A 15303-nucleotide genomic window follows, 5' to 3' on the forward strand; every position below is an offset into this window, starting at 1 on the left:
TTATCCCCGCCACTGCACCAATATCCTTCAGTATGAAGATCACCAATATCCTCCATGCTTCTAAATTCAGTGGTCAATTCTTAGTCCTTTCTTTACTTGCTCTACCATTTGGGACAGTCAATCACTCCTTCCTTCCTTGATACACTTCTTCATTTGGTATCCAAAAAAAAGCAAAACAAAAACTAAACCTGTTGCCACTGGATTGCTTAATGACCCATAGTGACCCTAGAGGACACAGCAGAACTGCCCCATACGGTTTCCAAGGAGCAGCTGGTAGATTTGAAATGCCAACCTTTTGGTTAACAGCCTTATCACTTACCACTGCACTGCCATCAGCCTCCACCAGCCTCCACCCAACACTTGGTATCCAAGACTCCACAATCTCTTGGTTTTCCTCCTACCTCACTGGATGTGCTTTCTTAGTTTACTTTGCTGATTCCTCCTCTTTGCTCCATTCTCTTCCTGTTGGATATACCCAGGTCAGTTCTGGTTCTACTTCTATATCTACTCTCACCATCTCATGGGGTCCCAGAGTTTTAAATACCAACTTTTATACGTACAGATGACTCCTAAATGTGTACCTACAGCTCAGATGCCCTCTTCTCAAACTCCACATTCATATATCTAAACGCCTATTAAACATTTCTTCTTGCTTGTCAAACTGATGTTCCAAGTTTAACGCATTGGAAACAATGCCTGAGCTTCTCCCTACAAACCCACTCTACGCATAGTCTCTTCCTTCTCTGGTGGATGGCAATTCCATTCTTCCATTGCTCTGGTCATAAATCCTGAAGTCATCCCTGACTTTTTTCCCTCACATCCAGTCTGTCAGGAAATCTCAATGGCTCTACCTCCACACTAAATCCAACCTGATTACTTTTATTGCCTCTATCACTACCACCACAGTTGAAGCTATCATCTCTTGTACAAATACAATCACTTCCCCAGATCTCCATAACCACTGGCTTTCCCGATGGCACTGCATCCACATGCCCAGTCTATATGTCAACACAGCAGCTAGGGTGAGCCTTTCCAGACACAAAGATAAACCATGTCACGCTCTGCTCAAAATTCTCTAATAGCTCATCATTTCACTGAGCACAAAGCCAAAGTTCTACAACAGCCTGCACTGGTCCACGATGCCCTACAGGGGTTCCTTCATCTTTTCTGTGCTACGAACCCCTTCTTACAATGTTTTTAACTTTGCAAAAAAAAAAAAAAATGGATTGCAGAGGAAACTTTTTTTGTAATTCAGTTGTCAAAACATTTTAATTGTGATACAGTAATATATGTACTTCCTTACTAGCCCGTTGAATAATAAGATCTAGTGGTAGGTCTAATAACTAACATAATTTTGAAATGACGATGAACATAAATGATCTTTCAAGATTGGAACAAATATAATGTGATAGAATATCTGTCATATGCATTGATGACAAGGTCATAGGTTCTATTAAATTACTGAGGTTTATTGTCTACATTCAAAATTGCAGCAAATGTTAAACTTCAGTTAGATGTTATTAAATATAAAAGTGAAGCTTTTTCTTATCCAAATTAACAGACCCATGAATCTATAAATGAACCCCTTGGAAATCCATAGACCCTGGAAGCACCTCTGGCTCTATATAACTTCTCAAACACTCCTTCCTGGAACTCTCTCTCTTAATAACTACTTAACCACTCCAGTTATTCAGAGTACCTAGACTTAAGGCCTTTGCACTGGCTGTACCTTTTTCCTGAATTCCCTTATCTCTTTCCAGTCTTTACTCAAACATCACCTTCTCCATGAGGCCTGGCCCAAACACCCTATCTAAAACTACAATCCGCCCTGCTAAACCCCTTTATCCCGTTTTAATTTCTTTTCCATAGCATTTATCACTATCTAACACACTCAGCTCCTAACAAAAAGCTCAGCCGTTCGAACCCACCATTTGCTCCTTGGAAACCCTATAGGGCAGTTCTACTCTGTCCTATAGGGTTGCTATGAGTTGGAATCGACTGAACGGCAAAGGGTTTGCTTTGATTTTTGGTTTTAAGATATTATACGGAGTCTCTGAGTGGCACCAACAGTGAAGCACTCAACTATTAACCAAAAGGTTGGCAATTCAAACCCAGCTGCATCTTAAAATAAAGGCCTGGCAATCTACTTCTGAAAGATCCTAGCCACTGAAAGCCCTATGAGGATCACGGTTCTACTCTGACACACATGGGGTCACCATGAGTGAGAATCAACTTGATAGCAGTCGGTTTGGTTTTTGGTTTTAACATACTATGCAGACATTTACTACTGTCTGCATACATCCCCTGGAATGGAAGTTTCTTGAGGGCAGGAATTTTTTTGTTTGTTTTGATCCATTTATGTAATTCAACAGAGGCTGGCACATAGGAGGTACTCAATTATTACCTCTTAAATAAATGTATACATTTCAAACAAAATTATATGTGAAGCCCTTCCCCCACACATAACAATTTCATATAAGAACATGTTACAATTTATCCATTTATCATTATGATAGATCCAATATTCATTTCCCTCAATTCATTCAAAAGTGACTCCCCATTTTAAATCTCAGAAACGTCCCTTTATTTATTCTGAAAGGGATTAGCATGGCCCCAGGTGTGAAATGACATGTCTGTCAGTATAGTTTAATGATGAAAAACAGTAGTTCTGGAGCCAACTACCAGGCTTCAAATATTGGTTCATCGATTTACTAGCTCTGTAGCCAAGAAAAACTGTACAACTTCTCTAAGATTCAATATCTTTATCAATAAAATGTGGACAAATATTTACCTCATGGCATTCTACCACAACACCAGTTGTCGTCGAGTAAATTCTGACTCTCAGCATAATCCAAAACCAAACTTAACCCAGTGCTGTTGAGTCAATTCCGACTCACAGTGACCCTACAGAACAGAGTGGTACTGCCCCATAGGGTTTCCAAGGAGGGGCTGGTAGATTCGATCTGCTGCCCTTTTGGTTAGCAGCCGAGCTTTTAACCACTGCACCAACACTACTTCACCACCAGGGCTCCCACAGCATGATAAAAAAAGTCAGGATAAAATTAAAGTGTTTATCCATATACATCATTTGCCTCATTTCCATAGGATTTGGCGGATGTAAAACACGGTATTCATTGTCGTTGCTATTATTGTCAATGAGATATGGAAATGCCCTCTTACAATTCAAGCGGCTGAGTATCCATTTGTACCATTGATGAGTGCACAGCGCCCCTCTCTCAGAAAGAATAACTTAATCTAGAAAATATTTTTAAATTGTAAAAGCAATAGAAGCATGCCACATACAGTTTAGCAAACAAAGGAAAATCCACCCTCTAAGCTAACCACTGTGGTATTTTTTTTCAGGGCTGTAATCGGCAGCAACTGACTTCTTTAATTCTGATGCCTACTGAAAATTCACAAGTAAAATAAATGAGACAGAAACTGCACTCCTTTCCTGCCAACCTCGCAGAGACCAGCCTCAGAGTTCTGGAACACCAGCTCATAATCTGGGTGCAGAGGCTGAAGGACTCTCCAGGTATGGCACAATAGGACAGAACTTCTTTGCGCCTGAGAGAGGCGTCTGCGTTCCCATTCACCCCCACAGCCTCATCCCTTCAAACACCCTACAGCTGGCTCAGAACTTGGGCAAGGAGGGGAAAAGAGACAAGGGGGTTTGGAAGAGAGTCGGAAACATTCTTATCTGAGAGCCTGCAAAGGTTGGTGGGGCTGCACAGGTGTGGGGCAGGTTGGGGAGGGGAGTGAGTTCTCGGAACATGTTCATATTTGAGGAACTTGGCTGTGTCCCTCGTAACCATAGGCTCCAGTCAAAACCAACGAAAACCAGGCAGCCAGCCACAAAGTGAAAGGAACTTTGACATGCCCCTAGGAAAGACAAACGAACTGACATTTCTGTAGACATAAACCAGCCACTTTCTGCTTTGGCACATAAAAATAGAGCAATAAATGTCTGCTAAAAAAAAAAAAAAATTTTTTTTTTTTTTATCATCCTGCGTATTCTCATTCCTGGATGAGATCCAGTAAGTTACATTGGTAACATGGCCACAGGTGACTCTGACACAGTAGTTTTCACAGTGTGAACTAGAACTGGCCCTTCTGCTCATGTGCTCACTAAAAATTTTCCAAAAAATAACATGCTCCTAACACATTTTTCAATTGACATCTAAAATGCTTCATTATAAGTTTAAATAGTCGCGAAGAATAAATTCTGAGAAACAGATAAATATTGATAATTTAAAATGAAACCATTATATCACTCTTAAAATGGAGCCAATGGAAGCTAACATGATTTGCCATCCAGCATTATCCTTTTATTAAAAAAAAAAAAAAAGTGTATACAAACTCTGCTTTAACTAAAATGCAAAAAATTTCACATGGTTCCTTTTTATCCTTTAAGACATATTTCAGTTTCATTTTCTCACAGACTTTATCATAAAGTAACATAAGCCTTTTATTAATCACCCTCTCATAATTCGCATGCAATGCAAATATAAAAACAATTTGATTTTTTGAAATGTCCTGTGTTAACGAGAATTTTAGTGTTGCTTTTACTTCTGGATTGAGTTCTCTTTATTAGCACAAAGGAAACCCTGGTGGCACAGTGGTTAAGTGCTACGGCTGCTAACCAAAAGGTCGGCAGTTCGAATTCATAATGTGCTCCTTGGAAACTCTATGGGGCAGTCCTACTCTGTCCTATTGGGTCGCTATGAGTTGGAATCGACTCGATGGCAATGGTTTTTTTGTTTTGTTTTGTTTAATCTATGAAAGGAGCCCTGGTGGCGTAGTGGTTAAGAGCTTGGCTTCTAACCCGAAGGTCAGCAGTTTGAATCCATCAGCCCTCCCTGGAAACCCTATGGGGCAGTTCTACTCTATCCTATAGAGTCGCTATAGGTTGGAACCAACCTGACAGCACAAGATAACAATCTATGAAAACAAAATATTAAAAAGTTTATAATTATTAATCATAAAAATTAAAATTTTAGTTAAAATGTATCTTTTGCTAAAAATGGATAGGATGGGGTTTTGGTGCTGTAATAAAAAGGCATCCCAGATACCATTATTTGGAATTAACCTTTCTTTGGCCTCCTGGGGATTTTTAAACCTGAGCAGGATATCATAGCAAGATCGAGAATGGGTTTAAGACTCAGCTCTCTCCTTTGTACACTGGGCATAAAAGTTTCATTAGAATTAAGAGTACTAACAGAAGCTGATGATCTGAACATTAATTTGACCAAAATTATCCATGCCTCCACTGAGCTCACAGAAAGGTCATTCTGCGTCCCTCAGTTTGAGGCCTGCTGACCTAGAACCCAATTACAGTAAAACCTGTGAAAGCCGAGGCTTGTCTTAGGTGGATGCCTGTTACAAAAGAAAAACTCAAGTATTTTCCACTGAAACAAGCAATAGAAAAGTGATAAGACTGTACCCTGTCAAAGGCGAAAACTTTTGAGACCTAGAAAAACAAGGCAGTCCTGTTGAGCTCTGGCTCTCACAGGTTTCACAGTATACCCAAAATACCTGGCCATGTTGTCAAAAAGGCAGATTCATCGACCCCAATCTGTCTTAGAAGAAGTACAGCCAGAACACTCCTTAGAAGTGAGAACAGTGAGACTGCATCTCACATACTTTGGACATATTTCAACAAACAGATGCAACACTGGAAGTACTCACTCGTCTATGCCAAGAAATTTGAAATACAGCTACCTGGCCAACTGACTGGAAGAGATCCATATTTTTGCCTACTCCAAAGAAAGGTGACCCAACAGAATGCAAAAATTATCAAACTATATCATTAATATCACATGCAAGTAAAATTTTGCTGAAGATTATTCAAAAGTGGTTGCAGCAGTATATCCACAGAGAACTGCCAGAAACACAAGCCAGATTCAGGAAGAGGACATGGAATGAGGGACATCACTGCTGATGTCAGACGGATCTTGGCAGAAAGCAGAGAACACCAGAAAGATGTTTGCCTGTATTTTATTGACTATGCAAAGGCATTTGACCATGTAGATCATAACAAATTATCAATAACATTGAGAAGAATGGGAATTCCAGAACACTTAATTGTGCTCATGAGGAACTTGTGCTTAGGCCAAGAGGCAGCTGTTTGAGCAGAAAAAGGGGATACTGCATGGTTTAAAGTCAGGAAACACGTGTGTCAGGGTTGTATACTTTCACCATCTGTGTGCTGAGTAAATAATCTTGAGAAATGAGTATATGAAGAAGATGGTATCAAGACTGGAGGAAGACTCATTAACAACCTGTGATATGCAGTTAACACAATCTTGCTTGCTGAAAATGAAGAGGACTGGAAGCACTTACTGACGAAGATCAAAGATTATAGCCTTCAGTACGGTTTACACCTCAACGCAGAAAAAATAAAAATCCAGAGGTGAAGCAAAGATGGTGGAATAGACAGACGCTTCTGGTGAGCCCTCTTTACAACAAAGACCCGAAAAAAACAAGCGAAACGAGTATATTTGTAACAAGCTGGGAGCCCTGAGCTTCAAAGGCAAGCTTAAAAAACGAACTGAGGGGTTGGGGGAGGAAGAGAGGTTCAGAAGCAGAGAGGAGTTACCGGACCTGAATCGCGGGGAGCCCTCAGACACCATTCCCAGAGCAGTGGCGGGGTCGGGGGCGGTGGTGGTGGTGGTTTGCAACTAGCATCCGGCTACAGTTTCCTCAGGGAGAAGCAGCCAGCCACACAGCCTACTCACACTTCCAGAACATAAGAAGAACGGCACTCTCGGCAAAAGCTAAGTACTTGGCATATATTTTAACACGTGCCCCCCCGCCCCCAAGCAAACCAGCTTCAGCGGCTAAATTCCCTGGGCCTGAGATAGGCACTATTGAGCACCTAGAGCCATCCTCCCAGCCCTACCCAGCAACCCAGTAGAAGGAAAAACTTTGCATTTGGGGGAAAAGATAATTTGCTAGCTCCACTAACTGGGGGAGCTCAGGATAGAAGCAGCTCCTGTCCAGGCATAAATTGTCTGTGGACTTTGAGCACCCTTCCCTTCTACTTGGACCTGTGTGGGCCTATTTCGGGAGACTATGCCCTTGTTGGCAGACTGCAACCATTTCACCTGTGCGGTGGAGAGGTGGGTGTCTGATGTTTGACATTGCTTTGCCTATTAAACAAGTCCCCACCTACGCACATCAGGGACCTAAGGAATGATAGCTCCACTCAGGTCACCCAGCCACCCGCAAGAGGGGTCCAAAGATAACTGGTACCTCCCAGTCCTTAAAACCAAAAACTTTGCGTGCCCATGGTCCATCTGCAGAACCCACCCACCTGCATGCTCTGGGGAACAGGTATGTGCTTTCCTCAGAGACACTCGGGGGTTGGTTTTCAGTCTCCTGCCTTGTTCACAGCGTGACCCCCTGCTGCAATCAGATACCATACATACGCCAATCACCCCTGCCCCTCTAAGATGCGAGGACAGAGCCTGTACCACACACTTGATGATCAGCTACCTGGAAACCTAAGCTGAATTCATACAAGAAAACTGAATGGACTCCTAGACTGATATACCTGATAACAGCTCTAGCCAGCTGGGGACAGGACATCAGAGCTCCAAAAGTGAAAATAATCAAGCTTGCCCACTCAAGCAACCCATAGCAGTATACTGAAACAAAACAAAGCAAGAAGCTATGACATAGTAAGCAAGCATAAACTAATACAATAACTTACAGATGGCTCAGAGACAACAGTCAATATCAAGTCACATAAAGAAACAGACCATGATCACAACAGGCTCTCAAAACAAAGAATCCAGGGATCCTTTAGATGAAAGCTCATTCTTAGAATTACCAGATGCAGAATACAAAAGTTTAATACACAGAACCCTTCAAGACATCAGGAAGCAAATGAGACAATACGCAGAACAAGCCAAGGAACACACAGATGAAACAATTTAAGAAATTAGAAAGATTATGCAGGAACATAATCAAAAGTTTAATAAGCTGGAAAAATCCACAGTCAGGCAGTAATCAGAAATTCAGAAGATTAAGAATACAATTACACAAGTAGACAACTCAACAGAAAGTCAGAGAAGAAGAATTCAGCAAGTAGAAGCTACAATTTTGGAACTCGAAGAGAAATCACTTGGCACTAATATATTTGAAGAAAAATCAGATAAAAGAATTTTTAAAAATGAAGAAACCTTAAGGATCATGTGGGACTCTATCAAGAGAAATCACCTACGAGTGACTGGAGTATCAGAACAGGGAGGGATAAAAGAAAATACAGAGAGAATTGTTGAAGATTTGTTGGCAGAAAACTTCCCTGATATTGTGAAAGATGAGAAGGTATCTATCCAAGATGCTCATCGAACGCCACATAAGGTAGATGTTAAAAGAAAGTCACCAAGAAAAATAGGGGTAAATAAAAAGGTAACCACAAAAAGGAATATCAATTCCATAACTCAAGAAAAAAGCCAAGAAAAACGTAACGACTCAATAAACACAAAGTTTAACATTATGAAAATGAGGATCTCACAAGCTACTAAGAAAAACGTCTCAGCACAAAAAAGCATGTGGAAAAATGAAATGGCCAACAACACACATAAAAAGGCATCAAAATGACAGCACTAAAAACTTACTTATCTATAATTACGCTGAATGTAAATGGACTAAATGCACCAATAAAGAGACAGAGAGTCACGGACTGGATAAAAAAACACGATCCAACTATATGCTGCCTACAAGAGACACACCTTAGACTTAGAGACACAAACAAACTAAAACTCAAAGGATGGAAAAAAGTATATCAAGCAAACAATAAGCAAAAAAGAAGAGGAGTAGCAATATTAATTTCTGACAAAATAGACTTTAGACTTAAATCCGCCACAAAGGATAAAGAAGGACACTATATAATGATAAAAGGGACAATTGATCAGGAAGACATAACCATATTAAATATTTACGCACCTAATGACAGGGCTGCAAGATACATAAATCAAATTTTAACAGAATTGAAAAGTGAGATAGACACCTCCACATATATAGTAGGAGACTTCAACACACCACTTTCGGAGAAGGACAGGACATCCAGTAAGAAGCTCAATAGAGACACGGAAGACCTACTTACAACAATCAACCAACTTGACCTCATTGACTTATACAGAACTCTCCACCCAACTGCTGCAAAATATACTTTTTTTTCTAGCGCACATGGAACATTCTCTAGAATAGACCACATATTAGGGCATAAAACAAATCTTTGCAGAATCCAAAACATCGAAATATTACAAAGCATCTTCTCAGACCACAAGGCAATGAAGCTAGAAATCAATAACAGAAAAACTAGGGAAAAGAAATCAAATACTTGGAAAATGAACAATACCCTCCTGAAAAAAGACTGGGTTATAGAAGACATCAAGGAGGGAATAAGGAAATTCTTAGAAAGCAACGAGAATGAAAATACTTCCTATCAAAACCTCTGGGACACAGCAAAAGCAGTGCTCAGAGGCCAATTTATATCGATAAATGCACACATACAAAAAGAAGAAAGAGACAAAATCAGAGAACTGTCCCGACAACTTGAGCAAATAGAAAGTGAGCAACAAAAGAATCCATCAGGCACCCGAAGAAAACAAATAATAAAAATTAGAGCTGAACTAAATGAATTAGAGAACAGAAAAACAATTGAAAGAATTAACAAAGCCAAAAGCTGCTTCTTTGAAAAAATTAACAAAATTGATAAACCATTGGCTAGACTGACTAAAGAAAAACAGGAAAGGAAACAAATAACCCGAATAAGAAACGAGAAGGACCACATCACAACAGAACCAAATGAAATCAAAAGAATCATATCAGATTACTACATAAAATTGTACTCTAACAAATTTGAAAACCTAGAAGAAATGGATAAATTCTTGGAACAACACTACTTACCTAAACTAACACATACAGAAGTAGAACAACTAAATAGACCCATAACAAAAAAAGAGATTGAAATGGTAATCAAAAAACTCCCAACAAAAAAAAGTCCTGGCCCAGATGGCTTCACTGCAGAGTTCTACCAAACCTTCAGAGAAGACTTAACACCATTACTATTGAAGGTATTTCAAAGTATAGAAAAAGACGGAATACTACCCAACTCATTCTATGAAGCCACCATCTCCCTGATACCAAAACCAGGTAAAGACATTACAAAAAAAGAAAATTTTAGACCTATATCCCTCATGAACATAGATGCAAAAATCCTTAATAAAATTCTAGCCAATAGAATCCAACAACACATCAAAAAAATAATTCACCCTGATCAAGTGGGATTTATACCAGGTATGCAAGGCTGGTTTAATATCAGAAAAACCATTAATGTAATCCATCACATAAATAAAACAAAAGACAAAAACCACATGATCTTATCAATTGATGCAGAAAAGGCATTTGACAAAGTCCAACACCCATTTATGATAAAAACTCTCACCAAAATAGGAATTGAAGGAAAATTCCTCAACATAATAAAGGGCATATATGCAAAGCCAACGGCCAATATCACTCTAAATGGAGAGAACCTGAAAGCATTTCCCTTGAGAACGGGAACCAGACAAGGATGCCCTTTATCACCGCTCTTATTCAACATCGTACTTGAAGTCCTAGCCAGGGCAATTAGGCTAGACAAAGAAATAAAGGGTATTCAGATTGGTAAGGAGGAAGTAAAGCTATCACTATTTGCAGATGACATGATCGTATACATGGAAAACCCTAAGAAATCCTCCAGAAAACTACTGAAACTAATAGAAGAGTTTGGAAGAGTCTCAGGATATAAAATAAACATACAAAAATCACTTGGATTCCTCTACATCAACAAAAAGAACACCGAAGAGGAAATAACCAAATCAATACCATTCACAGTAGCCCCCAAGAAGATAAAATACTTAGGAATAAATCTTACCAAGGAAGTAAAAGACCTATACAAAGAAAACTATAAAACTCTGCTACAAGAAATTCAAAAGGACACGCTTAAATGGAAAAACATACCCTGCTCATGGATAGGAAGACTCAACATAGTAAAAATGTCTGTTCTACCAAAAGCCATTTATACATACAACGCACTTCCAATCCAAATACCAATGTCATACTTTAAGGGAATAGAGAAACAAATCACTAATTTCATATGGAAAGGAAAGAATCCCCGGATAAGCAAAACATTACTGAAAAAGAAGAAGAAAGTGGGAGGCCTCACCCTACCTGATTTCAGAACCTATTATATAGCTACAGTAGTCAAAACAGCCTGGTACTGGTACAACAACAGGCACATAGACCAATGGAACAGAATTGAGAATCCAGATATAAATCCATCCACGTATGAGCAGCTGATATTTGACAAAGGACCAGTGTCAGTCAATTGGGGAAATAATAGTCTTTTTAACAAATGGTGCTGGCATACCTGGATATCCATTTGCAAAAGAATGAAACAGGACCCATACCTCACACCATGCACAAAAACTAACTCCAAGTGGATCAAAGACCTAAACATAAAGACTAAAACGATAAAAATCTTGGAAGAAAAAATAGGATCTACCCTAGGAGCCCTAATACAGGGCATAAACAGAATACAAAACATTACCAAAAATGATGAAGAGAAACCCGATAACTGGGAGCTCCTAAAAATCAAACACCTATGCTCATCTAAAGACTTCACCAAAAGAGTAAAAAGACCACCTACAGACTGGGAAAGAATATTCAGCTATGACATCTCAGACCAGCGCCTGATCTCTAAAATCTACATGATTCTGTCAAAACTCAACCACAAAAAGACAAACAACCCAATCAAGAAGTGGGCAAAGGATATGAACACACATTTCACTAAAGAAGATATTCAGGCAGCCAACAGATACATGAGAAAATGCTCTCGATCATTAGTCATTAGAGAAATGCAAATTAAAACTACGATGAGATTCCATCTGACACCAACTAGACTGGCATTAATTCAAAAATCACAAAATAATAAATGTTGGAGAGGCTGCGGAGAGACTGGAACTCTCATACACTGCTGGTGGGATTGTAAAATGGTACAACCACTGTGGAAATCCATCTGGCGTTATCTTAAACAGTTAGAAATAGAACTACCATACAAACCAGAAATCCCACTCCTCGGAATATACCCTAAAAATACAAGACCCTCCACACAAACAGATATATGCACACCCATGTTTATTGCAGCTCTGTTTACAATAGCAAAAAGCTGGAAGCAACCAAGATGTCCATCAACGGACGAGTGGGTAAATAAATTGTGGTATATTCACACAATGGAATACTACGCATCGATAAAGAACAGTGACGAATCTCTGAAACATTTCATAACATGGAGGAATCTGGAAGGCATTATGCTGAGCGAAATGAGTCAGTTGCAAAAGGACAAATATTGTATAAAACCACTATTATAAGATCTTGAGGAATAGAAAAAACGGAAAAGAACACATACTTTTGTGGTTACAAAGGGGGGAGGGAGGGAGGGAGGGAGGGAGAGGGCTTTTTATTGATCAATCTGTAGATGGGAACTGCTTTGGGTGAAGGGAAAGACAACACTCAAAACAAGGAAGGTCAGCCTAATTGGACAGGATTAAAAGTAAAGAGGTTTCCGAGATAAAATGAAAGCTTCAAAGGATAGCGAAGCAGGGGCTGGGGTCTGGGGAACTTGGTTTGAGAGGACTTCTAAATCAATGGGCAAAACAATTCTATTATGAAAACACTCTGCATCCCACTTTGAATTGTGGCACCTGGGGTCCTAAATGCCAACAAGCAGCCATCTAAAATACATTAATTGGTCTCAACCCACCGGGAGCAAAGGCAAAGGAAGAACACCAAGGTCACACGACAACTAAGAACCCAAGAGACAGAAAGGGCCACTTGAACCAGAGACCTACAATATCCTGAGACCAGAAGAACAAGTTGGTGCCCGGCCACAATCGATGTCTGCCCTGTCAGGGAGCACAAGAGACAACTCCTGAGGGAGCAGGAGACCAATGGGATACAGACCCCAAATTCTCATTAAAAGACCACACCTAATGGTATGATTGCGACTAGAGGAATCCCAGAGACAATGCTCCCCAGAACTTCTGATGGCACAGGACAGGAACCAACCCCGAAGACAAATCATCAGGCATGAAAAGGACTGGTCAGTGGGGGGGAGAGAGATACTGATGAAGAGCGAGCTAATTAAATCAGGTGGACACGGGAGAGTGTGTTGGCAACTCATGACTGGAGGGGGGATGGGAAGATAGAGAGAGATGGAAGAAGGTAAAATTGGCACGAAACGAGAGACTGTAAGGGCTGACTCAATAGGGGGAGAGCAAGTGGGAGAAGGGAGTAAGATGTATGTAAACCTACATGTGACAGACTGATTGGAATGGTAAATGTTCACTTGAAGCTTAATAAAAATTTAAAAAAAAAAAAAAAAAAATATGAGAAGAAGATAAAAAAAAAAAAAAGAAAGTCACCAAGACATATTAGAATCAAACTTGCCAAAACCAAAGATAAAAAGAGAATTATAAGAGCAGCGAGGGATACACAAAAAGTCACCTACAAAGGAGAGCCAGTAAGAATCAGCTTGGACTACTCAGAAGAAAACACGCAGGCAAGAAGGCAATGGGATGACATTTTTAAGAAATCGAAGGAAAAAAAAACTGCCTGCCAAGAATCATATATCCAGCAAAACTGCCTCTTAAATATGAAGGGGGTATTAAGACATTTCCAGACAAACACAAGTTTAGAGAATTCGGGAAAACCAAACCAAAACTACAAGAGATACTAAAGGGAGTTCTTTGGTTAGAAAATCAATAATATCAGGACTAGAACACCGGGCAGAGCAACCAGAAGTCAACCCAGACAAGGAAATGGAAAAACACAAAGCAAGAGTATAAAAAAATAAATAAATAAAAGCTCAAAACAGGGTAACGGCGATCTTATTATATAAAAGAAGACACCATTAGAATAATAAAGAGGGACTTAGAAATGTAATCATACACCTGCCATATGGAGAGGAAGATATGGCAATACAAAGAAATAAAAGTTAGGTTTAAATTTAGAAAAACAGAGGTAAATGATAAGGTTACCATAAAGGGGGACAAACTATACTACTCATCCAAATAAAATACAAGGGAAAAATACAGACTCAGCAGAAACAAAACCAAAAACAACAAATATGAGGAAAGGACAATACATAAAGATAATCTACTCAGCACATAAAATTAAGTGGGAAAAAAAACTGTCAACAACACACAAAAAAAGACATCAAAATGATAACACTAAATTCCTACCTATCCATAATTATCCTGAATGTAAATGGACTAAATGTACCAATAAAGAGACAGAGAGTGGCAGAATGGATTAAAAAACAAGATCCATCTATATGCTGCCTACAAGAGACACACCTTAGACTTAGAGACACAAACAAACTAAAACTCAAAGGATTCAAAAAAATATAGCAAGCAAACAACAATCAAAAAAGAGCAGGAGTGGCAATATTAATTTCTGACAAAATAGGCTTCAAAGTTAAATCCATCAGAAAGGATAAGGAAGGACACTATATAATGATTAAAGGGACAACACACCAAGAAGATATAACCATGTTAAATATTTATGCACCCAATGAGAGGGCTGCAAGATACATAAAACAAACTCTATCAGCATTGAAAAGTGAGATAGACAGTTCCACAATAATAGTAGGAGATTTCAACACATCACTTTCGGTGAAGGACAGGACATTCAGAAAGAAGCTCAACAAAGATATGGAAGATCTAAAGGCCACAGTCAACCAACTTGACCTCATAGACATATACAGAACACTCCGCCCAACAGCAAACAAGTATACTTTCTTTTCTAGGGCACAAGGAATATTCTCTAGAATAGACCACATATTAGGTCATAAAGCAAGCCTTAGCAGAATCCAAAACTTTGAAATATTACAAAGCATCTTCTCTGACCATAGGGCCATAAAAGTGGAAATCAATAACAGGAAAAGCAAGGAAAAGAAATCAAACACTTGGAAACTGAACAATACCCTGCTCAAAAAAGGCTGGATTACAGAAGACATTAAGGATGGAATAAAGAAATTCATAGAATCCAATGAGAATGAAAACACTTCATATCACAACCTTTGGGACACAGCAAAAGCAGTACTCAGAGGCCAATTTTTATCAATAAATGCACCCATTCAAAAAGAAGGGCTAAAATCAAACAATTATCCCTAAAACTTGAACAAACAGAAAGAGAGCAACAAAAGAAACCCATAGGCACCAGGAGAAAACAAATAGTAAATATTAGAGCTGA

The 15303-nt window shown here is 39.3% G+C and overlaps 1 protein-coding gene across 1 annotated transcript in view; it reads right to left on the reverse strand.

Annotated features, from left to right (window-relative positions):
* LOC100656530 (formin-1) overlaps nucleotides 1-15303 on the reverse strand; it is a 381454-nt gene that overhangs the window by 343880 nt on the left and 22271 nt on the right. The gene's annotated exons all lie outside the window — the stretch shown is intronic.

This window comes from Loxodonta africana, chromosome 10, assembly GCF_030014295.1.
Source record: "Loxodonta africana isolate mLoxAfr1 chromosome 10, mLoxAfr1.hap2, whole genome shotgun sequence".
NCBI classification, from domain to species: Eukaryota; Metazoa; Chordata; class Mammalia; order Proboscidea; family Elephantidae; genus Loxodonta; species Loxodonta africana.